Below are 26,647 nucleotides of genomic sequence, written 5' to 3'. Positions count from 1 at the left end.
GGGATTATAGGCGTGAGCCTCTTTCTCTCTTTCCTTTCCTTTCTTTTCTTTTTTTTTCCTTCTTTCCTTCCTTCCTCTCTTCCTCCCTCCTTCCTTCTCTCCCTTCTTCTCTCTCTCTATTAATTTGAGACAGGGTCTCCCTCGGTTGTCCAGGCTGGAGTGCAATGGTTTGATCAGGCTCGCTGTGGCCTCGACCTCCTGAGCTCCTGTGGTCCTCCTGCTGCAGCCTCTTAAGTAGCTGGCATTACAGATATGTACCACCATGCCTGGCTAATTTTTGTATTTCTTTTTTCTTTTCTTTTTTTTTTTTTAGAGGTGGGGTCTAACTATGTTGCCCAGGCTGGCCTTGAACCCCTGGCCTCAAGTGACCCTCCTGCCTTGGCCTCCCAAAATGTTGAGATTACAGGTGTAAGCCACCACACCCAGCTGAGATTCCATCTTAAAACAAGCAAAAAAAAAAAAAAAAAAAAAAAAAAAAAAAAAAAAAATCTAGATGCTTGGCACCATAAGACAGGGCAAGAAAAAAAGAAAAGAAAAGAAAAAAAGAATCCAGATGCTCTGAGTCAAGAATTAGCACAGTGCTTCTTAAATATATCAGAGTTAAGAATAGACCTAGCAATCTTCTTTCTGCTAAACGGTGACTAACAGACCAGGACACCGAGGGGCCAGATTTAGACGACACTGCCTTGATGTATCTCAAGCTCTGGCTGTGCCACATGAGTAGGAATAACAGGGAAAGCTAGGAGGCTGGGTACCTTGTAAATACAGCTGTAGAGAAAACACCCCAGAAATGCTGCGAAGTGAAAAGGCTACAAACTTTAAAGTCTCAGCAGAACTGACATCAACCAAGCTACAGAAGAGGTTGTGGGGTGGTGTTGCTTCAGTAGCTCGATTCCAGCTTGATCCTTCCCAGGAATATTCCAGACAATTCTAGTTTATATTCTGAGCCAGGTATCTCTTCTTCACTCTCTACAAGTCACTTATTTATTTCCCATGAAATAGTCTTTATTCCAGCCGGGTGCGGTGGCTCACGCCTGTAATCCCAGCACTTTGGGAGGCAGAGGCGGGCGGATCACTTGAGGTCAGGAGTTCGAGACCAGCCTGGCCAACATGGTGAAACCCCGTCTCTACTAAAAATACAAAAATTAGCCAGGCGTGGTGGCGGGCACCTGTAGTCCCAGCTACTCGGGAGGCTGAGGCAGGAGAATCGCTTGAACCCAGGAAGCAGAGGTTGCAGCGAGCTGAGATCGTGCCACTGTATTCCAGTCTGGGTGACAGAGCGAGACTCTATCTCAAAAATAAAATAAAATAAAATAAAAAAACAAAATAAAATAAAGTAAAATAAAGTAAAAAGTGCTTCATAGATACTGTAAAAACTTTGGAAAATAAAGAAAAAAAAAACAAGAAAAAAATCACCCAGAATATTACCATCATCTAGAGATAACCACTGCTATATATTTTAAAAATGCCTTATTTGAGGCTTTATTTATGTCTGTATTTGTGTGTATGATACATTTCCAAACAAATCCTAAAGGTTCTTTTTGGAATTTGATAATGGATTCTAACATTTATCCTGAAGTATAAATATAGAGAAGAGTTAAGAAAATATTTTAAAGAAAGAAGAGTGCTTTTAAGACTTGCTTTACCAAATAAAACATGCTATAAAAGTGTAATAATTAGAAGAGTATTGGGTTGATACCATCAAATGAGTGGGATTTAGGATATGACCAGGAAGCATATGAAGTCAATGAACTGTACTGGGTCAACTGGGCCCACTTACGGTTGTATTCTTGCTCGTACCATACAGCAACATAAATTCCAAACTGGTTAAAGATGTATATTTAAAACCTATGCTGTGAAAATACTGAAAGTAAACTTAAGAGCATATTTTTATAATCTTGGGATGGGAGACAGAAAAGTATTTTTAGCTTTATTTTGGGGAGGAAGGTAAGTGCTTTTAAATTCAGAAGTCATAAAGGAATAAAAGGGCAAGTTGGTCTATTTAGAAATTTAAAATGTCTATGGAGATAGAAGAGCTATAAATTTAATTAAAGTACAAATGATGGCTTCAAAAACATAATAAATACAAAACAAAAAGACAAAGGATTGATATCAATGTATTACGAAGTGCTACCATAAGCCTAAAAACCTATAACCTAATAGAAACACAGGCAGAGGATATGAACAAAAAACTCACAGAAGAAATACAAATGGCTAACAAGCACAAAAATAATACCCAACTTCATTAATAATTAAATGGCCAGACGCAGTGGCTCACGCCTGTAATCCCAGCACTTTAGGAGGCCAAGGTGGGCAGATCACGAGGTCAGGAGTTCAAGACCAGCCTGGCCAATATGGTGAAACTCTGTCTCTACTAAAAATACAAAAATTAGCTGGGCGTGGTGGCGGGTGCCTATAATCCCAGCTACTTGGGTGGCAGAGGCAGAAGAATTGCTTGAATCCAGGAGGTGGAGGTTGCAGTGGGCCAAGATCACGCCACTGCACTCTAGCCTGGGTGACGAAGTGAGACTCTGTCTCGGAAAAAAAAAAAAAAAGAAATATTGACCAGGTGTGGGGACTTACAACTGTAATCCCAGCACTTTGGGAGGCTGAGGCAGGCAGATCACTTGAGCCCAGGAGATCAAGACCAGCCTGGGCAATATAGAGAGATCCCATCTCTACAAAAAATTAAGATGAAAAAATTGGTCAGGCGTGGTTGTGCGTGCCTGTAGTTCTCGCCACTCTGGAGGCTGAGATGGGAGGAACTCTTGAGCCCGGGAGGTTGAGGCTGCAATGAGCTATATGATGGTATTGCTGCACTCTAGTCTGGGCAACACAGCGAGACCCTGTCTCAAAAAAAGAACAAGAAGACCCAGCGTGGTGGCTCATGCCTGTAATCCCAGCACTTTGGGAGGCTGAGGCGGGCGGATCACGAGGTCAGGAGTTCAAGACCAGCTTGATCAGCATGGGGAAACCCCATCTCTACTAAAAAAATACAAAAAATTAGCTGGGCATGGTGGTGGGCACCTGTAATCCCAGCTACTCAGGAGGCTGAGGCAGGAGAATTGCTTGAACCCGGGAGGCGGAGCTTGCAGTGAGCCAAGACTGTACCACTGCACTCCAGCCTGGGCAACAGAGCGAGACTCTGTCTCAAAAAAAAGAAAAGGAAAACTCAAAACAAACAAACAAGAAATATAAAATACACAAGATAGGTTTATGTTTTTCCCTGATCACACTGGCAGACATTTCGAGGTCACTGACAATCAGAGTTGATTAGGGCATGGGAAGTGGGAACACTGAAGCAATGACCTGTGGGACAATTGTAGGTAGGGGAGAAATTTGGTCTCATCAGCCAAATTTAATTATATATTTCCTTTGACCAAATAATTCTAGTTTTAGAGTATATTCAATAGAAACACCAGTAAGAAATTTAAGAATCTATGTACCAGTATGTTTACTAAGGCAATTTGTGGGAACAAAGAATTTTATTTTTCTTCTTTTTTTTTTTTGAGACAGAGTCTTGCTCTGTCACCCAGGCTGGAGTGCAGTGGTGCGATCTCGGCTCATGGCAAGCTCCACATCCCAGGTTCACACCATCCTCCTGCCTCTGCCTCACAAGTAGCTGGGACTACAGGTGCCCACCACCACCATGTCCGGCTAATTTTTTATATTTTTAGTAGAGACGGGGTTTCACTGTGTTAGCCAGGATGGTCTTCATCTCCTGATCTTGTGATCCGCCTGCCTCAGCCTCCAAAAGTGCTGAGATTACAGGCGTGAGCCACCGCGCCCAGTTGGAACAAAGAGTTTTTAAAGACCTCAGTGAGGCCGGGCGTGGTAGCTCATGCCTGTAATCCTAGCACTTTGGGAGGCGTAAAGTACACAAAAACATGACGCTAAATGAAAGAAGCCAGTCTCAAAAGACCACATATTGTATGATTCTATTCTTTTTTTAGTTTTGAGACAGGGTCTCATTCTGTTGCTCAGGCTGGAGTGCAGTGGCAGAATCTCAGCTCATTGCAACCTCCACCTCCCAGACTCAAGTGATCCTCCCGCGTTAGACTCCCAAGTAGCTGGCACTATATGTGCATGCCACTACACCTGGCTAAATTTTGTATTTTTTTGTAGAGATGGGGTTTTGCCACGTTGCCCAGGCTGGACTCGAACTCCTGGGCTCAAGCGATCTGCCCACCTTGGTCTCCCAAAGTGCTGGGATTACAGGCGTGAGCCACCATGCCCAGCCTGATTCCATTCTTAATGAAATTCCAGAGTAGCCGAATCCAGAGTTGGGAAGTAAGAGTAGCAGCTGCATGAGGCTGGGGTAGGATGGGGTGATTGGCAGTGACTGCTAATGGGTGGGGGTTTCCTTTTGGGGTGACAAAAATGCTCGAAAATTGACTGTGGTGATGGCTGCACAACTCTGAGAACACACTAAATATACTGAATTATGTACTTGCAATGGGTGAGTTGTATGTATGTAAATTATATCTCAATAAAACTATAAAAAAATTGGCTGGGCACAGTGGCTCACGCCTGTAATCCCAGCACTATGGGAGGCCGAGGTGGGCAGATTACTTGAGATCAGGAGTTTGAGACCAGCCTGCCCAACACGGTGAAACCCCGTCTACCAAAAATACAAAAAATTAGCCGGGCGTGGTGGCGGGTGCCTGTAATCCCAGCTACTCAGGAGGCTGAGGCAGGAGAATCACTTGAACCCGGGAGGCGGAGCTTGCAGTGAGCCGAGATCGTGCCATTGCACTCCAGCCTGGGTGACAAGAGTGAGACCCCGTCTCAAAAAAAAAAAAACAAAAACAACAAAAAAAACTTCTAAAAAATTGACTGAGTGCTCTATGCGAAACACTGTGTAGTAACTGCCACAAAGAGGTAGAGATAAAATGCTACTGCCTTCAGTCTGGACAGAAAGGAAGGCAGGGGTGGGGGGTGGGTATTTTCTTGGCAGCAGGGGACAGAAAAGGGTCATTTCAAATGGAAACACAGTATGAGGTGAGGCACAGAGGAGGAAAGGCACTGGGCTGCTCACTGCAGTTCTGGAATCACTAGCTCTTGACAGAAGCAATTCCAGCTCTTCAAGAGAGACAAAAGGCCCCTGGGCTGGCCAGACACGGGCATCACTCCTGAGCAGACCCCCATTCCATGACACAGTTTCGGCGAGGCCACACCTAAGGGCACTGTGTTCCGTTTCAGACACCTCATTACTAGAAAAATGGAGACAAACTGGAGTAAGTTCAAAGAAAAATGGCAGCATGACTAAGAAGCTGAAAGAATCATTTTATGAGGCAGGATTAGAAAAACTAAACATGTAGACCTGAACTACGTAAAAACGAAAGGCAGGGAAATGTGATTATTACCTACAAATGCCAGGAGGGTGTAAACAAGAAGGGGGACGAGTGATTTAGCACTGGAGGAGGAAGTATAACAAGAAGCGGTGGAATAAGATTAAGGGGGAAAAAAATAGAGGCAGACTATAAAGCTACGCTTTTCCCAGGGTCTAATGTATGCTATGCCTGGGAAAAGGTGTTTAAAAATAGAGGGAATCACAGAATCGAAAAGTTTAGAGAAGGAAGTGTTCCTTCACTAGCTGGAGTTGCTTTCCATCTGGTAGCCTTTCTCCGTTCTCCAGGGACTAGGCATGGTTCACGTTTGATCTGAAAGCAGTATTACACGTGGGCACAGCCGAGCAGGGAGAGATGTCACTGGTACTTGATCCATTCTGTTTTTTCTTGGCTTGAAAGAATCTCAACGATCAACTTCTCTTGTGTAACTGTGATTACTTTTAAAATGTGATTTTTATTTTGTTGACTTTGATTGTAAAGCTTCAGTCATTCTGAAGTCAAAGGAGTACTGGCATGTGTTGTTAAAGCTTTTAGACTGCTTAGGAAAGATAGGCAATGTGAAGAAATCAAGCTAAAAACTTAGATGAATGTGTTATACGGCACAGATGTGAAAACACAGGTGTGAAAACAAAACCCGAAATGGACTAGCACCTCATTATACTAAAATACAGCAGCGCCCCCTTGTCCGTGGTTTCCCTTTCCACGGTTTCAATTACCCTCAGTCAAATGTGATCTGGAAATATTAAATGGAAAATTCCAGAAATAAACAATTCATAAGTTTTACAGTGCATGCTGTTCTGAGTATTGTTATAACTGTCCTAGTTTATTATTAATCTCTGACTGTACCTAATTTATAAACTAAACTTTATCTCGGGTATGTATGTACAGGAGAAAATAGTATCTACAGGCTTCAGCACCATCTACAGTTTCAGCATCCACTGGGGGCCCTGCAACATATCCCCACAGTAAAGGGGGCATCTGCATTTCTTTGCCATGCGCATCACATGAAAAGAGGCAGGTTTTGCATGGCCTTGGGATGCAATGGATTCTGTGGATAAGTTGGGAAAGACGTATTTTAGTGTCTGAAACTTCCCCTAACAGATATTGCTCGAGATATTCTTGCTCTCTTCGACTCCCTGCCCGCTACCCACGTCCCCTCCCACACCTGCTTGTCTTCCTCACCTCCTTCTTCAAGGCAGGCCCCTTAAGGCTTAAAACCAGAAAAGAATTTCCCAAAGAGTACAAATTAAATTGTGATTTAATGAAAGTGCTCATTACATTCTAGTTACAATGAATTAATTCCTTCTTTCCCCTTCCTTTTATTGACTTGTTAAGGCTACAAATCCAAACGTAGTAGATCTAAAGAGTAATCCAATGAGATTTTCCATTTACCCATTCTCCATTTTCTAATACTGGCAAGTAATCCCACCACTGCAAGTATTACGGTGAAACACATTGTCTTCTCATTGACTTTACTGAAAACACCACAATCATGGGCAGCACGTAAGCTCACCCTATCAGTCCCCTAGATACGCAGATGTCATGTTCTGTGCATGTGCTGAAAGCTTTGTATCTAAACACAAACAATAACAAAACATCTAAACACACTTCCACAGTAAACCAATTATCGCTCAACTGCAAACCAAGTTTGTTCCCATGAATTCTGCCAGCCCTTTCTACAACTTAAGCATGAAGTCTCATATCTCAGCACCTTAGTCTCCTCCATCATAACATTCCTACTACGAAATGTTCCTCAAGCCTCCCGGGCACTGCAGATTCTGTGAAAAAGCCCCTTTCCACCAAACCTGACTTTAAGATACACTGGAGGAAAGGACCGTTGGAATGACACATGTACAAACACGCACCTCCGGTAGAGAAAATGTGGAACACGCTCTGTTAACAGAGCACGTGCTGTATTCCAGGGGCTCGGAGGTGTGAGGACAGCCGTGAGCGCAGCTGGGCTTACTGCTGCTCTCAGTGCAGAGGGCATGGCTCACGACGGCTCTGTGCTGCCGACTGTGTGAGCACCCAGGGAGTCCCAGGTAACGTGTGCTGGACCCGTCCTGCCTCAAAATGACCCCACCTGGCTTCTCCAGGGCGGCAGTGTTCCCTGCTCACACTGGAGCTAACTCTCCATGTCTCTGTCCCTTCAATGAACTCTGTGTTTCCAACCCCTCCCCGCCCCTGGTCTTTCACTACGGCTTCTGAGGGCACTGAACCCTGCCCGTCCTGAAAAGACTTTCGGAATCTCCATCTCTCAAGCTTAGTAGAAACTTTTCTCTTCCTGTAACCAAATTTCTCAAAAGAATCGTCTACAAGTGTTACCTGCATTTCTGAGTTCTCTCCTTAGTAACTAAAAATTTAGTTTCTGCTATTTCACTGAAATTGCTCTCCTGACAGATGACAAAAGCCTCTGTAATGAAACTATAAAACATGTGGAGAAATTAAAAATGTCTTAAATGGAGGAATAAACACGATTAAGGATTGGAAGCCTCAACTCTGCAAAGGTGTGAATTCTGCCTCAACTAATCTCTACAGTCGATGCAAGCCAAATCAACACTGGCAGGTGTGTATGTGAACAGACGGGCTGATTCCAAAGAGTAAGTGGAAATGCAGAGAGCCAAGAACAGCTAAGACAGCCACCAAGAATGAAGCTACACGAATGTTCCTCTCTGGAAGAAGACTGTCACTGCAAGGCGCAGCAATGAACATGCATAACACTGGCACAGGAGCAGACACACAGACCAACGGGACAAGGCAGCAGCAATGAACATGCATAACACTGGCACAGGAGCAGACACACAGACCAACGGGACAAAGCGGCAGCAATGAACATGCATAACACTGGCACAGGAGCAGACACACAGACCAACGGGACAAAAAGAGAACATGGAAAAACCCTTCACATATATGGCCACTTGGCTGTGCAATGGGGAAAGGATGGTCTTTCTGATAAATGGTGGGACTATATGCAAAACAAATTTGGATATCTACCTCACACCATTCACAAAAATCAATTCATGATGAATACATATATAAATGTGAAGGGTGAAACAATAAAGCATTCACAAGAAAATGTAAGAGACCATCTTTAGGGAATGTAAAGATTTCTTAAACAGAACACAAAAAGTAATAATCACAAGAAGAAAAAATTGATAAACTGGATCTACATTAAAATTAAGGATTTCTGTCTCTTTTTTTTTTTTTTTGAGATGGAGTCTCGCTCCGTCACCCAGGCTGGAGTGCAGTGGTGCGATCTCAGCTCACTGCCAAGCTCCGCCTCCCGGGTTTACGCCATTCTCCTGCCTTAGCCTCCCCAGCAGCTGGAACTACAGGTGCCCGCCACCACACCCAGCTAATTTTTTGTATTTTTAGTAGAGATGGGGTTTCACCACGTTAGCCAGGACGGTCTTGATCTGACTTCGTGATCCGGCCACCTCAGCCTCCCAAAGTGCTGGGATTACAGGCCCTGAGCCACCGTGCGTGGCCAGATTTCTGTCTCTTAAAAGACACCATTATGAGAGTGAAAAGGGCTGTCCACAGATAGAAGATACATATCTGATGTATGCATATCCATAATATATAACTCCTATAAAGCAGTAACAACAGTTAATAATGAAAAACAGGCAAGACATTTGAATGACCACTTCACAGGAGTATACTGAAATGGTTAACAGACATATAAAAAGGTGGGTAACTCATTAGCCATCAGGAAAATACAAGTTAAAATCACAAGGAGATACCACTAAATGCCCACCAGAATGGCTGAAATTTAAAAAGACACACAATACCAAGTGCTGACAAAGACGTAGAACCACTTGACCTCTCCCACACTGCTGGTAGGAGTGTAAATGGGCACGTCCTCTTTAGAAAAACAGCTGGCAGGATCTACTAAAGCTGAATGCCAAGGCTGAACAAGTGGACTCGTAGGTATATGTAAATTCACCTGAAGACGCTGAGAAGAGTATTAAAAGCTGGGAACAACCCGGATGTCCATATGGAATGAGAAATAGATGATAAATAATTTGTGGCACATTCACACAACGGAGTATCATAGAGCAATGAGAATGAACGAAGTGTATGTCTAACAAAACAGACGCAGTTCACAAGCACGACGTTGAATGACAGAAGTGAGACGCAATAGAGTCTATATGGTATGATTCCAGGCATAGAAATTTTAAAAACAGGCAGAACTAATCTGTGGTGTCTGAGGTCAGGTTACCCTTGGAGGAGGAGGAGTGACTGGAAGGAGGATGACAAGGGGCTTCTAGGCCCTGATAACATTCTGCTGCTTGTTCCAAGAATTTGCTATATGAGTAATTCAGCTATATACATATGATTTGTGCACTTTTCTGTATGCAAGTTATATTTCAAAACTTAGGAAAAAAAAAAAACCCACCAAGGACCCCAAAGGATTATCTAACTGTATGATCCAATCTGACCCGAAAACACCCGCTAGGCTGTCTGCCCTAGAGGCCCTCAACACCCACGTTTCCGGTTCTCCTCTGCCTGCCCCAACATTTCTTCCCTGTCCTGGTGCTGTTCCTCTTCTTTCTGCTCAGTCCCACACATGCAGAGGCTCCCTGAGGTCTAAGGAGACTGTCCACTGTTCTTCCTCTTAGATCCTCTGCTTACGGAACCTTGTTTACCTTTAGCTTTAAAAGTGGGGATGATAATAACAGCAACTAACTTACTGGGCATTTATTATGGGCCAAGTATTATTCTAAGTGCTTTAGGGCATTAACACATTTAATCCACTTTCTTTCAAATTTATTTATTTTGAGGTAGGTGTTTTTTAAAAATTTTTTTAAATCACAGAAAATATCACACGTATACAAAACAAACTAGCATAATAACTCTTCTATGTCCTTATCTAAATATACCCACCATGCAGGTGGATCCACACAGTCATAACCATAGCTTCTTTCTCTACTGAGTTTCAGACGCACATCTTTCCAGTGCCTGATAAACATCTCTTGGTGAATGTTGCCTTTACACATCAAATCATGCTGTTCATACTATTTACTGAATTGTTCTTTTCACCTAATAATTAAACAGCTTTTCATGTGATAAAATATTCTTCTAAAATAATTTATAATGGGCTGCTTTGTAATCCATTTTATTAATATATTGTAATTTATTTAACTCCAATAGACATTTAGTTTGTTCTCAAGTTTTCATGACTATAAATATTGATGTATTATATTTTCCCATATGTAAATCTTTGCATGTCTATGATTTCTTACTTAAAATTCCTGAGTCCCAAAGGGTGTAGACCTGTGTACAGTTTTTGACAAGTAACCAGACCGTTCTAGAATAGCTGTACTAATATTCAGCCCATAAGTAAGAAATAAAGGTGCCCATTTTCCCACTCTCTCAACATACTAGGGACTCCAACCAACCAACCAATCCCAACCTTCCCAATATGACAGCACTGTTTTCCTCTGTAGTTCCTTCCCTCTGTAGTAAAGCCAAAAATTGGGGTAAAACATTAAAAAATATATTTATTGGCCACTTCTTCTGTGAGTTTCCTATTAATGCTCTTTCCAGATCATGTTTCTTCTAATTTAATTTTTTATTTTTTTCTTTTGAAGAGAAAGAGTCTGGCTCTGTGGCCCAGGCTGGAGTGCAGTGGAGTGATCACAGCTCACTGTAGCCTCCAACTCCTGGCCTCAAGTGATCCTCCCGCATTAGCTTCCCCAGTAGCTAGGACTACAGGAGAGCGCCACCACGCCTGGTTAAGTTTTTTTTTTTTCTCTTTGTCTTTGAGATGGAGTCTCGCTCTGTCGGCCAGGCTGGAGTGCTGCGGCGCGATCTTGGCTTGCTGCAAGCTCTACATCCCAGGTTCACACCATCCTCCTGCCTCAGCCTCCCGAGTAGCTGGGACCACAGGCACCCGCCACCATGCCCGGCTAATTTTTTTTGTATTATTAGTAGAGAGGGGGTTTCACTGTGTTAGCCAGGATGGTCTCAATCTCCTGACCTTGTGATCCGCCTGCCTCGGCCTCCCAAAGTGCTAGGATTACAGGTGTAAGCCACCGCGTCTGGCCTTTTTTTTTTTTTTAAGAGATGAAGTTTCACTGTGTTGCCCAGGCTGCTCTTTAACTCCTGGCCTTAAGCAATCCTCCCACTTCAGCCTCCCATAATGTTGAAATTACAGGTGTGAGCCATCACATCTAGCCTAGTTTTTTTCATTTCTGAGATCCTTGTTACAATCCTAATTCAAGCTCTCATGTCCTACCATCTTGCAATAGCTTCATAACCACTTCAACCCTGGTGTAAGAGAATCTTTCTAAAATAGGCTGGAACAGTTCCCTCCTCCTCTTCCAGTATCTTAAACGATTTCCTTCCTACAAAATAAAAGACAAAGGTTTTTGGCTTGGGAGCTACTGCTCCAACTTCATCTCCTGGTACACACCGGCCATTCCCTGTCTTTGCTTTTCCTTTTCTCTCATTCTAGAATGTGGACAATCTTATTTCCTACACATCTTTCTTCTCTATCTTTCTTAACTTTCACGGTTGAACCCCTTTTCTCTGTAATGTCATCCCTAGTTAGAAGTGTAAAGTGCTACAGTATTCATTTTGTCCCCTTCCAATAGCTGGTTATACGTTTAATTCCTCAACTGTTCTTCAAGCTCCTTGGTGAATTCTTTTTTGTATACCAATGGTGCCTTGTAACAAAAGGCCTGCACATAGCAGACAATCTGAAAATGACTGGTGAATGAAATAAAGGAATAGATACTAATTCTGGGGAAAGGCCTTGATAATGTTCTAAAGAGCCATTTAAGTTCAAATTTGAAGCACGTCCAAACCAAAACAGTCTGAGGTTACAGGCCCTTCGGTAGACAGCAGGGCACATCGACTATACAGTGTAGCACCCCACTCTGTTTAAAGTTCTTAAGAGATGGAATACGGGACAAGTATAAGACACAGAGGTGGCCTCTGGCAGAAATTCTCTGGCTTTTGTGTGCTGAATGTTATTAAAATGCATTCTGTTCTTAGTAGCTGTTCCAGCCCTCCTTGAACTCAGAGTAGTAATATGATTTCTAGAGGGACTAGAGCCAAGAATCACAAATGCAACAGCAACTCAATCTGAGTGCTCAAAGCAGCACAGGCTGGAAGCCTATCAGCAGAGGGAAGGGGAGGACGCCTCGGCCCCTGCCACCGCGCAGGAAGACACCGACAGAGGAAGCTCAGGCGAACCGAACATTTCAGAGACGAGGCTCTCCACGCACACGGCAGACAAAAGCATGGTTACGGCTGGCTACAGGGGAAATCGCTCAGCCCCCTTCCCTCTTTCAGTGTTAGGATAACCGCCAGAGAACAAGCTGACAGTCTAAAGAATCAGGAATGTGAGGTGGCTGAATGGAGGAAGAGAAGCCGAGTTGAGGGGTGGGCTGCTTGATTCAGGGAGACTGCCCCAAACATTTACCGCTCGGCACAAGTCATGATTTTAGAACAGAAATGACATTTTCTCTCTAGTAAAGATGTTAGAGAGAGCTACCAGAACTCCGTGAAATAAATTTGTAAAAGAGAAAAAAACGGTTAAAAGTTCTGTAGACTTGGCCTGATTTCAAGGAAAACAACTCTATTCACAGTCACAAAGCATGAGGTGAAACGGAGGATGTATTGATGGGTATAAAGAAGGGACGGTTACAAGAGGGGTCAGCGAACAAGTTCCGCTGTGGCTGGCAGTGACTCAGATTAATTCCTTTCTGCAGATGGTTTGGTGGAGGGCAGGAAATTATTCAGAAATGCCTAGTTTGGTTTAAGCAGACAAGAATCTAAACTTGAGGTTCTAACAGCTAAGTCCCAGGATGTGTCGGCCGTGAGGTCTGAGCTGTAATCTGGCGTGACGGTCGGAGCCTTTTGGAGCTGACAGATCAAGTGGAAACGGTGCTCGTCCTGGCCAGGTCTGGCCCACAAGCCCCCAGCTTGAATCTGCAGGCTTCTTAGGAGATATGAAGACATAAAATAACTTCCTACTTTGGAATTTCACACAACTGGAATAAATGGAAATGTATTTTGCCGTAAGAGCATCTATTGAATAAGACATAAAACTTACATGGTTAGAGGGATCTGCAATCCCTCTAAACCTCAGTATTTTCTGCCCAGGCATCTATTTTTCTACAGGCATCTGGTCACTTTTTTACTCTACAGAATCCCTTTAACACTTAGTACCAGGGAAAACTAAAATTGCTCTTGAAGAATTTATCCTATGGTTAACTCCAAACTCCTCGTTCCTTTCAAGTCTGCGCTTGCAGCAGACCGTGTGCACAAGTGGGCTGGAAGTGGTAATGACTGTGAGGTTGCTATGGGGCCTTCTTTTCCCTCCCCGTACTTTTATTTTTTGAGATATGGTCTCACTCTGTCCCCCAGGCTGGAGTGCAGTGGTGAGATCACAGCCACAGCAGCCTGGAACTCCTGGGCTCAAGCGATCTTCCTGCCTTAGACCCCTGAGTAGCTGGTACTACGGGTGTGCACCACCACACCCGGCTCCCCCTCCTACTTTGTGATGAACTCCTTTGCCAAGCAATGTATGAATTTGTTTTTACAGGCAAGAAAGGCTGTTGCTTAGACCAAAAGTAAATAAGATGCTACTGCTCTCCCATAACTAACCTTGAACAAAATGGCATAATAAAAACAAGAGTTTGGGCCGGGCGCAGTGGCTCACACCTGTAATCCCAGCACTTTGGGAGGCCGAGGCGGGTAGGTCATGAGGCCAGGAGTTCAAGACCAGCCTGATCAACATGGTGAAACCCCGTCTCTACTAAAAAAAGTACAGAAATCAGCCGGGCATTGTGGTGCATGCCTGTAATCCTAGCTACTCAGGAAGCTGAGGCAGAACTGCTTGAACCTGGGAGGTGGAGGTTGCAGTGAGCTGAGATCGCACCACTGCACTCCATCCTGGGCGACAGAGTGAGACTCCGTCTCAGAAAAACAAACAAACAAAAAACAAAGAGTTTGGTTCCATTCGGGTCTGTCTATCCAAAGCCAAAATTCTACTGCTTAACAATTTGATAGTCCACAGTCATCTCCTCCAGATTCAAGCAGTGATATAAAGGGACTTCCCCCTTTCTTCCCCTCAGGATAGACGATGGGATTCCCTGGATGGGAGGGAATCTCAAGTATGTCATTACTTTCTAGTATTATCAACAACACTTTATGCCTGGCACATAATAAGTGTTCATTAAATATTTATTGAGTGAATGCTAGCCATATGCTAGTGGTAGCTAGATTTATCTTCCTTCCTCCCTCCTTCCCTTCCTTCCTTTTTTCTTTTCCTTTCTCCCTCCCTTCCTTTTCTCTTTTTTTTTCTTTTGAGACAGGGTTGCACTCCGTTGCCTAGGCTGGAGTGCAGTGGTATGATCATGGCTCACTGCAATCTCTGCCTCCTGGGCTCAAGTGATTCTCCCACCTCAGCTTCCCGAGTAGCTGGGAATGCCACCTCATCCCGCTAAGTCTAAAAGTTTTTTGTAGAGACGAGGTCTCACTATGTTGCCCAGACTGGTCTTGAACTCCTGGCCTCAAGCAATCCTCCCACCTTGGCTTCCCAAAGTGCTGGGATTATAGTGGGGAGCCACTGTGCTTGGCCTAGATTTTTAAATGTTAAGTCATCATGTATTTCTACCATTCATTTTCAAAGGTTAAAAACAAAACAAAAACAAATAAAGAGCTTCTCTGCTTCCCAGCTACGGCGCTGAACACACTGCAACTGACACTGGCCGCCCCCGCCCGAGAAGAAAGACCATTAAGATTTCTAGCGAACCTATATAAAAACATAAATTATCATTTAGTTTTCTGCCCTGTCCCCTGTCCCCGACCTGCAGCTCAGGCAAATACCCAACGATGGAACAACTAGACCTACAAATGCTACACCCAAAACAGGCCAATTCTGAAATTTAGACTCATCAGCTCAGAAGGGAGCTACCAGAACTACCAGTTCCATTCTCTACCCTTACGAGTAAGACAGCTGAGGTCTCAAGAGGTACAGGGCCAGGTACATAGGTTAGACTGATAGATGTACCTGCTGTAGGAAAACTTAACATGCCTCTCTCAAGCCTGGCCAGTGGTTAGAGGATCAGGCTCTACTGCATCCAGGTGCACGAGCTCTCCATGGAGGAAAAGAGAAAGTCTCCCCTGCCTGAGAGGAAAGCTCGACAAGGAATCTGGTCTTGTTAGTTATCAGACCTCTCCGAGCTGTCGCATCACTCACAGTTGCTTCTTATTCTTTGGAAGGTTAGAGTCAACCATTATTTTGTGAAAGTCAACAACTGAGAGATCAAGTAACCCAAGCAAAGGTGGATAAATGAATTGGGGTCGGTGGCGGTCTATAGGACCAGGAAACACATGTTGCTAACACCCGTCATTCCAAATTCACCTCCTCACGTACAGCAGGAGCTGGAACCACGTAGTACAATAGATATAATGATTCAGTTTTAAACCGTTATCTGGACAAAACCCAGCACAAACGTTTGCTTTCTGATGATTATATTTTGTATTTGCAGACGTCACCAACATACTCACGTCTTAATTCCTAACTTACTTATGTCTAGACACTTCTAAAATTCTGGCTGTCTTCCTGCCTAAAGCATTCTTCCCTGGCTGAGATAATTTCAGTTTTTTCTATGCGATAGTCTGTGCCTACAGCCACTTTCCAGATTATCCTCTTTCCTGAAAAGTTAGATCTTTCTAATTTTTTAGAGAAAGGGTCTCACTATGTTGCTCAGGTGGGTCTTCAATTCTTGGCCTTAAGCGATTCTCCTGCCTCAGCCTCCTGAGCAGCTGGGCCTACGGGTGTGTGCCACCATGCTCAGCAGGTTTTATCTTGATGTGGGTGTTACACCTTCTCTCAACAAGCTGGGAAGGGAGGTGAACAGAACAGGAGTTTGGCAAGAAAACAGAAAACATGACTGTAAAAGACAAAAATGGGAATTAAAAAAAAACTCAACAGGAGATTTGCATTGGTCTGATGAGCCTCTATCCACTAAGAAAACAGGGGACCATCTCTTGTGTAGAAATGTCCACGGAACACCAAAGGAACTGTGACATGATATCCCACTCAAGTAACAGGCCAGTTACCCTTCTGCGTGGAAAGGTTGGATGAAGTACAGTCCTGAAGCAAGAGATGGACAGATGGACTCTGGAAGCCTTTATCAGGCCAAAGATTTGCTGATGCGGGCTTGAGAAAGTGTGGGGTGTCCTCAACAAAGAAGCAGATTTCCCAGCGAGGCAGAATTTTAATCCGGTTGTCTAAGTTGATTTGGTAATATCTCACATTATTTCTTACAAATCTATTAACTGAAGTGAACAGAGACCTTCAAATTAAGGGCCCATCATTATAAAAATGGAGAAAAACTTCCCTCCTTGCCAAAGGGACCCATCAGAGCAGCAGCAGGGCTCTGGGAATCGCAGACACGCCAGGTTCGCTAGTCCGCCTAGTGTGTTTGGTTTGGCTCTAAGAAATGAAAAGTGTCAAAAGGGAGAAGATGAAGAAAAAAAACAAACAAACCCCCAAACCCAAACAACTAATAAGAAACCTAATGCTGAAACTGTCAGGGCGGTAAGAACAAGGCTTTGTTGCAGTTCAGATTGAAGTGCTAAACCAGCACAAAGCCCGACCCATGTCCAGCCAATCTCTCTGGCCAGGCGGGAAGGGAGAAGGAAGTCTCCCCCACAGCCAGTGGCACGTGCTCAACGCACCCTCTATGTCCAGGGCTGCGCTCTGCCTTTGCCAGCGCATGCTGTCTGATTCCAGGGCCACTGTGACAGGCAGAGGCTGGAATGGTTCCCAGAGAGCTATGGATCTTGCTGGATTTTCTTTTAGCATAAATCGGATACATTCTTTGGGTGGTATCTCCTGACTCCCTGGTGAGATGACGAAAGGACCCTTTAATGTGATACAAACTCCTGGCCCAGTGACTCACGACGGCCATGGAAGGGGTTCCACGGCTGCCACAGCTCTAGGGTCCGGCGGGCTGCTCTGAGTGACCCCGGGCGTATCTGCCCAGTTCATGGCACAGCACAATGAAATGGTAAGTTGTGTCTGATTTGGCTGACATTGAGGAGGATGGGGTGGGGTGGGGTTGGGCCTGGAGCTGCATGTTACTAAGTTTGGATTGCTAAAGGGAAAAAAGTATGTGATGTGATTTGAAAGCTCTTGGGGAAGGTTGGGGTTGAAAGGAAGATATTCCCACAGCCCCCTAAAGCTCAGAGAATTTTGCTGTGTGTTTACTTAGGTGAAGAAGGGTGACAATGAGGGACTCCCGGGACATTTCCAGGCCAGTCTGGCTCAATGAATGCTTCAGGCTCACCACACTTGTGAGCGCAGTTCCCCCAGAAAGTGTGGGTGCAGCCATGGCGCTCCAGGCCCCACATGGCTTCACAGAGTTTATTCCCACAGGGTGGGAAGGCGAAGCCGCACCACAGCGAGCCCTCTGGAAGGATCGCCAGGTCCTTCTTTGCCTCTCTTCCTAAGGAAACAGCTGGAGAGGGCGGTGGGCCCCCCTCCGAAGGAGCTGAGAGAGTGAGCTCCACACAGGCCAGGGGCCTGGAATCACCCACTGCACACAGCCCGTGGAGGGTGCTCCCAATCAACAGCTGCCCCAGCTACTCCCATGTCGCAGCACTTTCCAACGATCCCAACGCCTGTATGACAGCTGCTGGCAGGCTGCACGGCGCTACACCAGACAGTGCTCAAGGCTTCCACCAGCAGAACAGGGAGCAAGAGAGCTGCATGGAGTCACAGCCCTGCAGGAGACTCTTAATAAGATACTCTTAGTTATCTCTCTTCCTTTTCCTCCCCCCAAGAAATCCATAGTGCTGGGTTAGTGCACGACACCTAGCACAGACATGTATCTATCTGCTGTTATGCGGTACGGAAATACTCTGCTCGAGCTAGAAGGCAAACGTCCCTGCGGCGTCCTGCAGAGGAGCCAACATTCGTGAAGAACAGTCACAGCCAGAGATGCTTCTGACCGGCTGAGAGGACTTTCTTCCCGAGGTTGCACAGGGAAGCAGTGGGAAAAGGTCTGAAATGGAAGAAATGTGTCTAGTTCTAACTCTGTCACTTAGCGTTACCATCTTGAGCCCTTCTGTCCTCAGCTTCATTATGTGAATAAAGGGGAGATTAGATGATTTCTAAATTCTTTCCAGATTTAATAATCTGTGGCTAAATACAGCCCATCCCTGGTTTGCCTTATGAAATAACAGTACAACAGCGATCCCTAACTGAGCCTGCAGGCTCTTTCTTTCCTTTCTTTTCCTTTCCTCTCTTTTCTCCTTTCTCTCCTTTCTTTCTTCCTCCTTTCCTTTCCTTCTCTCTCTCTTTCTTTTTTGACGGGGTCTTGCTCTGTTGCCCAGGATGGAGTGCAGTGGCACGATCTCAGCTCACTGCAACCTTCACCTCCCAGGTTCTAGCGATTCTCCTGCCTCAGCCTCCCGAGTAGCTGGGGCTACAGGTGTGCACCACAATGCCCGGCTAATTTTTGTATTTTCAGTAGAGACGGGTTTCACCTCATTGGCCAGGCTGACCTTGAACTCTTGACCTCAAGTGATCCACCTGCCTCGGCCTCCCAAAGTGCTGGGATTACAGGCGTGAGCTGCTGCACCTGGCCCCTGCAGGCTATTTCTAGTTGGAGTTTTTTGCTTTCATGAAGGCTTCCCCCTGCGGCTTTTCTGTGTCGTATCACACAGTGCTAAGAAAACTCATTACTCCATCTTTTCCATGAGTCCTTACCATCTTGCTAGTTGTATTCTGACATCTATCTGTGGCTTACTTACTTTTAGAAATAAGTATTTTTTGATTCAAATTTAGGCTCAACCCTTGTGAAAGGTTGATGTGATTTCTCATATACTCTAGATTGGGAGTCCCCAACTCCCAGTACTGGTGTACAACTCCGTGTACTGGTCCAGGCCCTGTTAGGAACTGGGCCACACAGCAGGAGGTGAGGACCTAGCCGGGAAGCAAAGCTTCATCTGCATTTACAGCCGCTCTCCATTGCATGCGTTACTGCCTGAGCTCTGCCTCCTGTCAGATCAGCTGCGGCATTAGATTCTCATAGGAGGGAAAACCCTACTGTGAACTGCACATGAGAGGATCTGGGTTGGGGGCTTGTTATGAGAATCTAATGACTGATGATCTATCACTGTCTCCCATCACCCCCAAATGGAACAGTCTAGTTGCAGGAAAACAAGCTCAGGGCTCCCACTGATTCTACATTATGGTGAACTGTATAATTATTTCATTATATATTACAACGCAATAATAACAGAAATAAAGTGCACAATAAATGTAATGTGCTTCAATCATCCCAAAACCATCCCTTCCCTGCCGCTCCCCGTCTGTGGAAAAACTGTCTTCCATGAAACCAGTCCCCGGTGCCGAAAATGTTAGGGACCGCCGCTCTAGATATATCAGGTAGCCTAAAGTCGGAGAATCCTAAGAATAAAGATGCTTAATCATCAGGCCTGGGATACAGTGAAGAGGTTAAGATGGCTTGTAATCTGGCCATCGGGTCCCTTTTTTGAACCCTCCTTTTCCCAGTCTCTCGCTGTTGGTATCATCCCAGATACACTGGGCACGATAAGGAGAAACTGACAACATGCTGCCCTTCCTGGGAAACTTGCACTTACAAAGCCAGTGCCTCAGAAAGATGCCTGATTCAAAGGAACAAATCGAACCACTGAAATTTCAGGCATGCAGGTAGGAGAGATGAAGTCAGGTCGGAGCCTTAGCCAATATTCCATCACACTTTTCTGTTAAGTTGGCAATAAGATGTTAGTGTCTGAAGTTTGGTTTACAGTTTACATTAGAAAAGAGTAAGATTTTTCCAGTCTGATAACATTAAAAACTACTATTTATCTTTAACAAGAACACCATGAAAAATCCCATCAATCACAACCTGATCTTTAGAGCTATTAAGCATCATCGCACTTTACAGCAAGCTCTGTTATCTTTAGTGTTAAAAGTAAAGGCTCTCTCTCACCCGTTCAGCATATGCTAGGTAGGGGCACTTCCTTTTGTGCCTAGGTGGTCTTTTGTATAAAAAAAGGTAAACAAAGCAGTAAGATAGCATTTATACAGTGTAGAAGAATACCGTAATCTTATCTCCGGAAAATTCCTGATTTCATTCACTTGCTAAACAAGCATCTACTTCGTATTTTATGGCTTTATGTCTCTTACACAACTCTTTTAGAAAGGGCCAGAGACTCAGTGCTTTTCACACAGCATTCTTTATTGAAGTAGCCAGCAGCCCCTGAATGGCCTCTAAGGGAGTATTCGGTAATTAGTGGACGTAACAGATTCGCCAGGACCCCCTGCCTTTTAACAGGCAGAGCCCCGCAGTTTATTTGGAATGCAGTTTCCAGAGCCGGTTTGGCAGTCAGTTATTTTGAAACCCTTAACCGTTACCCAAGTAGTAGTTGGGTTCGGAAGTTGTTGCCATGAGCCTATTTTGCCCATAATGTTTGTGATGGGCTGAGCTGTGTCCCCACCACATTCACAGGTGGAAGTCGAAATCACCAGAACCTCAGAATGACGTGGCTGCGTGTGGAGACAGGACCTCTCAAGAGGCGATTCGGTTAAAATGAGGCAGGTCGGGTGCTTCCTAATGCGATATGACCGGTATCTCCATAAAAGGGGGAAATCTGGACATAGAGAAAGACACCGCGGTGCGCAGGAAGAGAGGACAGACCACGTGAGGACGCAGCGAGCACGCAGCCACGTGTACACCAAGCAGAGGGGGCCTCAGGAGAAACCAGCCCTGCCAACCCCTTCATCTCGGACTTCCAGCCTCCAGAACTGTGAGAAATTCAATTTCTGTCGCTTACGCCACGCAGTCCGTGGTATTTTGTTATGGTGGCCCGAGCAAGCGAATGTAGTATTGTCAGTGTGCAGTGCCACAGGAAATAACCACCATTTCCTAACAGTTTATACACTGGAAGGCACCTTCTGAGTTCTAACTCCAGACATCAGGAATGTTGCCTGGTCCCATCTTTCCTACTTGGCACCAGAAGGGGGTCTGGGAGAAAACCCCACTACTGTGGCAGTGGCCCCAGCATCAGGATGTTCTCACAAGGCATGCAGGAGATTCTCCAGAAGGCTCGGGGAGTAACAGCAACAACAGCAAGGAGGCCTCACTAGTGCTACTGTGGACGGCTGCGGCTTTTCGGACCAGGTGGCACTGCAGGAAGAGAGGCTATGGCAGCACTGCCCCCAGCTCTCTTGGGAAGCGGGGCTTTCAGGCATGGGCACAGGGGAGTCAAGTGGAGAATGGCAGCAATGTCTGTCTGTAAACTGGAGAGGGTTCATATTTCAGGGTTCCCGTCTGATTTTACACCCGGGCAGTTATGCCCCACTGGGAGAGGGTGCGGCCCCACACCTTTTTGTTTAAATTTACATTGGTTGTCTAGAGATCACTGTTGTACATAGCTACTGTTCCTACAGGAACTTCACATCCCTCAGGTGGGCTGAGTGCCTCTGGCATGCCCCATTGTAGACACTCTTTAAGTTACTTGTATTTCTAGGCTGTCTCAGTAAGATTAGTACCACCCAACCTTTTGTAAAGAATTTAAAAGTCTGGAAGAAAACTGTGGGCAATTTATTTCAGATGCTCTGAACAGACTGGAAAACCCATTTCCTCGGTTTCTAGGCCCACTGGCTTTGGGTTTGCAGTGCCTCTGCAGGTCACGTTCACGTTTCTCTGGCATGTGAAAGGACTCATTTTCTTCTCTGCTTAGTTGGGGGAGCATTGTCTCTGGAAGATGACACTGGTGACAACAGACCCGTGTTCAATGTCCTGGATTATAGTAATTGTCAAGACTCATTAAAATCCCCGGATGGTAAATAATTGTTCCCGCAGGGGCTCAGGGACCCAGGGGGTGAACTTTCTTCTCCCATGGGAATACATTCGACACAAAGGAAAAAAGCAATTAGGGCAGCTAAAAAACGTGAAGATCTCCATAAATGCAGGGCTTTGTATTTTATAAAATATTCCATATTCGTATTTTAGGACTCTCTTAGAGTCCAGTGTGAGGCCAAGCTAATAAAAACTAGATTAAAAAAGGCTTTTGTGGCCATGCGCGGTAGCTCACGCCTGTAATCCCAGCACTTTGGGAGGCTGAGGTGGGCAGATCATGAGGTCAAGAGATCGAGACCACTCTGGCCAACACGGTGAAACCCTGTTTCTTACCAAAAATACAAAAATGGGCGGGGCGTCGTGGTGCACACCCGTAGTCCCAGCTACTCGGGAGGCTGAGGCAGGAGAATCGCTGAATCGCTTGAACTCGGGAGGTGGAGCTTGCAGTGAGCTGAGATCTGACCACTGCACTCCAGCCTGGGCGACAGAGCGAGACTCTGTCTCAAAAAAAAAAAAAAGAAAAGTTTTCTGCATTCTTTGCTGCCAAGCTGAAGGTATGGAGAACTGAATTCCCAATAGGATGTTTTTATGTTCAGTTTTATTTAGACCTGGTGAGTCTGGGGTAGGTACCAGTAACCAGGATCAAGAGCTGCCCTAGTTTAGAGGTGGAGGGAAGACCTGGTAGGCGAGCCGCGAACACCGAACTCCCCTTCTCTGAGATAAGCTATGGAAGGAAATGGCTGGAACAATCTTTTGTATCATAACGCTTTGGTCTACAGAGGTCTCCTAATATTTTTCTCTTTCTGCACAAACAAGATTATTCAACATTTAGCACAAGGTCCCACATATACACCAAAACTCCATGAGGAGTTCTCACATCCATCGGGAGTGAACTGCAAATAATATTTAATATCTGTGTAATTCCAACTATGTAAAAGAGTTCCTTATCTCCCTCATACTCACATCCCCATTTCCTCTTTTCTTTCCCAACTTCGTCTGAGGGGATATTATCAGAGGGAAGGCAGCCATTTGGCATCCTAAGGCCCAGCTTAGTACCCTGTCTTCCCCTGGACCTTTGGTGTGTCTGCCCAGCCTTCCCCACAGTACCCGCCTCCTTTTTCTTTTTTTAAAGCAAGCTTTTCCTTGCCAGAGATTTTAACATCCAATTGGCAAGATACCCTTGACTTCGCATTAAAAGGTTAATGGCAGCTGTCACAGGAAGGAGAAAGTGCCAGACTGTGTGAGAGCGGAGAGGAGAAAATTACTCTAAAGTGTTTCTCATCAGTTTGTCAAGACACACACACACACACACACACACGCACACACACGCACGCTCAGTCTCAGCCCCCCAACCCCTCTCTTCCCGTTCTCCAGCCCAGTCCTGATATGGACACACATTTATCTTCACGGTTCTACAATTCTTGTTGCTGGGTTGCTGGGCTTGCCTCCCACAGGCTTTCACACTCTGCACCCCGAGCTTTTCTGGACAAGAGTTCAGCATCTGAACTGAGGAAACAAGTTCAAACATCACAAAAAGCAGCCAACCAGCTCAGAAACACTCAGGCTAGGAAGCAGAAGACAGTTTGCTGCCCTACAAAGAACCGTTCTTTTTCCTTTCTTTCTTCTTTTCTCTCCCTGCTGCCCCTCAGGCCCTGCCCCCCAACAGCTACATCCATTTGGCTACTTGCGCGATGCACCCATCTGTGCAGGCGCGTTCAGGAGGGAAGAATGAACTGTCGTGTCTGCGACTGATGACCGATGCGGTCCCTGAGTGAGGGGGATGACTTCGAGGTTCTGTGACTAACACTGCCCCAGCATTCACACCCCCTAATCCACCGCTTTGAAAAAAGAGGGGTGCACGTCAAAGAGTGGGTGAGCAACACTGAGAAAACAAACGGAGAAAGGCATCCACGGAGAGGACAGGTCTGAGCCAAGTTTTGGAACAATACTTCTTGGGAATTAAAAATGGGACTGAGTGCTGGGAAAGGGACCTGGAATCCGGAGCTCAATGACCCACCGAGGGGGCTGGCTGACGAGAGCTCATTCCGCTGCGGCTCAGCCTCTGATGGAGGCTGGCATTCATGCTGGAAAAACAAAGAAATCTGGACTCTACGGAAAATTTCTATTTTTAGCTTTGTAGCAGAATCTGCCTATCGGTCGTACTACTTCAAACAGTTCCAAAGGAGACTCGAGGTGGAGTATTGTTTTTAAAACACTGCCATATAACAAAATGCACAGATCTTTAAGTGTACAATTTAATGAATTTTGATGAATTTATCTACCCACATGGCCATCTCCTCAGTCAAAATATAGGACATTTTCATTACCCCGAAGGTTCTATTTTATCCTCTTTCAGTCAATTCCTGTAAGTAATCACTGTTCTAATTTTTACCACCATAATTTATTCTGTTCCTGAATGTCAAATAAATGGAATAACACATTTAGTACATTTTTTTTAATGTGTATCTGGCTTCTTTTGCTTCACATAGTGTTTCTGAAGATTCAGTTGTTTGTATTAGTTCATTCTTTTTTATTGCTGAGTAGTATTCCATTACATGGTATATGATCATTTTAAAATGCCTGTTCTCCTGTTAATGGACATTTGGGTTGTTTCACTTTTGGACTTTTTCCAATAAAGCTGCTACGAACACTCTTGTACAAGTCTTTCTGTGGACGTACGCTTTCATTTCGTTCGAGTAGGAAGAGGATTCCTGGGTTACAGGATAGATGTACATCTATAAGAAACTGCTTACCAGTTTTCTAAAATACTATGCCATGTTACCCTCTCACCAAAATGTATCAGAGTTCCAGCTGCTCCATATCTGCACCAACATGTGGTGCTGTCAGTTTTGTTAATTGTAGCTGTTTTAGTGATGCTCTAGTACTATCTCTTCGTGGCTTTCATTTACATAAACATTTATTCATATGCTCACTTTGTGTATCTGGAGCGTCCGTTCAAGTCTTCTGCCCATTTAAAAACTTACGTTGTTTTACATATCTAATAGGTATTCAATATCTATTAAATATCTTTTGTTATTGACTTTTAAAATATCTTCTCAATACAAGTACTTCGTTGTGTATGTGTTGGTGTGCGTGTATGTATGTATTAAGTGAGTATTTTTTCCCAGTGTTGACGAACAGAAGTTTAAAGTTTCATAAAGTCCAATTTACCATTTTGTTCTCTTAAGTTTAGTGTTTTATGTCTTTATGCCTGCTGAATTGGGGGTAGTTTCAGCAAAATATGTTACGTGACTTTTGGTTAATATCTGGAATTAAAACACATTTCTTTTCTTTTTTTTTTTTTTGAGACGGAGTCTCGCTCTGTCGCCCAGGCTGGAGTGCAGTGGCCGGATCTCAGCTCACTGCAAGCTCCGCCTCCCGGGTTTACGCCATTCTCCTGCCTCAGCCTCCAGAGCAGCTGGGACTACAGGCGCCCGCCACCTCGCCCGGCTAATTTTTTGTATTTTTTAGCAGAGACGGGGTTTCACCGTGTTAGCCAGGATGGTCTCGATCTCCTGACCTCGTGATCCACCCGTCTCGATCTCCCAAAAAACACATTTCTTTATTAAGGCTTAAAACAACCACCCATTGCTACAAAGGCTCAATTTTATTTTATTATTATTATTATTTTTTGAGATGGAGTTTCGCTCTTGTCGCCCAGGCTGGAGTGCAGTGGCGCGATCTCAGCTCACTGCAACCTCTGCCTCCCGGGTTCAAGCAATTCTCCTGCCTCAGCCTCCCAAGTAGCTGGGATTTTAGGTGCCCGCCATCGTACCCGGTTAATTTTTGTATTTTTAGTAGAGATGGGATTTTCCCAGGTTGGCCAGACTGGTCTCGAACTCCTGACCTAAGGTGATCTGCCCGCCTCAGCCTCCCAAAGTGCTGGGATTACAGGCGTGAGCCACTGTGCCCGGCTCAAAGTCTCAATTTTAGAACCCAAAACATCGGCTTTATCTAAAATTCCTGGGCGACAAAGGTTTTAAAAAGGAAAGCTGCACTTTTGAAAGTATTCGATCATTTAACATACGGGTCATACATGTCTCATATTCATATATATTCCATATGGCTAATTATGAGATGATCTGTGCCAAATAGGTATAATATTGACAAGTAGGTGAGGCTGGGGAGAGGTGCTAAGTGAGGGGGATTCAAGCTTAGTTTTTAAAACTCTCCAAAAGGAAATTCTACAACATTCTTTTGATTTTTTTCCATGTTTCATAGTTTTCTAGTCAGACAGTTGTTCCCTACATTTAATTAAAATATTTCTTTTTGTAATTTAGTATATTCTCTTAGTCTATCCTAAGTGGAACTAGAAAAAAGAAGAAAAAAGGGCCTCCTCATCGTTTAGGAAAGTCTTTATCATATGAAAACTGCCTTTTCTAAACAATGGTTCATTTTTCAGTCCTCGTATCTTCCCCCTTTTCAAGTCTTTTTACC

At 44.7% G+C, this 26,647-nt stretch overlaps 1 protein-coding gene across 9 annotated transcripts in view; it reads right to left on the bottom strand.

The window, feature by feature from the left end:
* ERC1 (ELKS/RAB6-interacting/CAST family member 1) overlaps nucleotides 1-26,647 on the bottom strand; it is a 547,409-nt gene that overhangs the window by 8,006 nt on the left and 512,756 nt on the right. The gene's annotated exons all lie outside the window — the stretch shown is intronic.

The sequence above is a fragment of the Chlorocebus sabaeus genome, chromosome 11 (genome assembly GCF_047675955.1).
Source record: "Chlorocebus sabaeus isolate Y175 chromosome 11, mChlSab1.0.hap1, whole genome shotgun sequence".
NCBI lineage: Eukaryota > Metazoa > Chordata > Mammalia > Primates > Cercopithecidae > Chlorocebus > Chlorocebus sabaeus.
The sequence above is the reverse complement of the archived record's forward strand: the minus strand, read 5'-3'. Positions and strand labels throughout refer to the sequence as shown.